This window comes from Etheostoma spectabile, unplaced genomic scaffold (genome assembly GCF_008692095.1).
Source record: "Etheostoma spectabile isolate EspeVRDwgs_2016 unplaced genomic scaffold, UIUC_Espe_1.0 scaffold405, whole genome shotgun sequence".
NCBI classification, from domain to species: domain Eukaryota; kingdom Metazoa; phylum Chordata; class Actinopteri; order Perciformes; family Percidae; genus Etheostoma; species Etheostoma spectabile.
In genome coordinates, this window is record NW_022605604.1 from 268,078 (window position 1) to 269,218 (window position 1,141).

At 36.2% G+C, this 1,141-nt stretch overlaps 1 protein-coding gene across 1 annotated transcript in view; it reads right to left on the reverse strand.

Annotated features, from left to right (window-relative positions):
* The window catches only part of uimc1 (ubiquitin interaction motif containing 1), a gene marked incomplete in the record, with an annotated part of 98,508 nt that overhangs the window by 29,203 nt on the left and 68,164 nt on the right, over positions 1–1,141 (reverse strand).

Sequence of the window (1,141 nt, forward strand, 5' to 3'; positions counted from 1 at the left end):
CCGGGTCAGTTTGACCCGAGGGACACGAGAGGGTCCCGAACGTGGAGACAACACCAGGGTTAATGTTTTCAGTTTTAACTGTTTCTACCTGTGTTTTATCTGTGTTTTGTTGTGTTTTTATCTGATTTTGTGTGAAGCTCTTTGAAGCCCTGTTGCTGACATGTGCTCTCCAGATGAAGCCGCCTCGCCTACGATGACACACAGTAAGAAAACTGCAGTTTGAACTGTGAATAAAATGAGAACTACAGTAGGAATCATCATCATCATCACGTCAAACAGAAGGAAACAGTGAGTTTAAAAACTACAGGTCCAAGTTATGCCTTTAGTCCTTTACACAGATTCATCGATATGTCCCTTAACTCTGGTGTCGTCCTCGGGTCAAACTGACCCGTTTCTAAGTGTTTTACATCAGAAATGTGGATTTCTTTCAACCAAAATTGCCCAAAATAACAAGGATGATTCCATACAACAGTCTTCTTCAGTTTCACTGAATTCTTTGGGTGTTTTATTTAATCTTCTAGAATTTGAATTTTTGTTTTTTTTAATGGTTTCAAAAGAAGTTTCCGGACTAAACTTTGACATCTGCCCATCTGAGATGGCTTAGATGACTATTAGTCAAAAGTAAATCATAATTTCTGCCTTTTAAACTAAAAATGCATGTATAATTTGATATAAATGAGGTTTGTTGACCATGAATTCCAGGAATAAGTGTAAAATTAATTTTTTGTCCCTATTTATTAAAATAAAATAATATAAAAACTATGATATAGTCATTTTAAGGCGCTTTTAAGATGCACAGCTGTTCTCAGTGGGAACCAATGGGCTTGCAGCTGAGAGCCACGGACAGGAAGTAGAAAAGCACTGAGGAGAAGAGCCTACACATTGTTGATTTGTTTGAGTGTATAAGACTTGTTCATAATTACAGAAAAATTACAAATTACATCAGCCTCCTCTTTTAACCTTGTGTTGTCTTCTTAACACTGAGCTTGCCATCAAGGGTCAAAATTGAAAACTGAAGATTTTTTTGTTGGCTTTTCCAAGTTTGTGTCGCTTTTTGATTTATTTGTCACTTTTTTTACAGCTTTTGGCGCTTTTTAAAAAAAAAAAAAACCCTGAGCTGGTTTGAATAACAGGTTTTTAC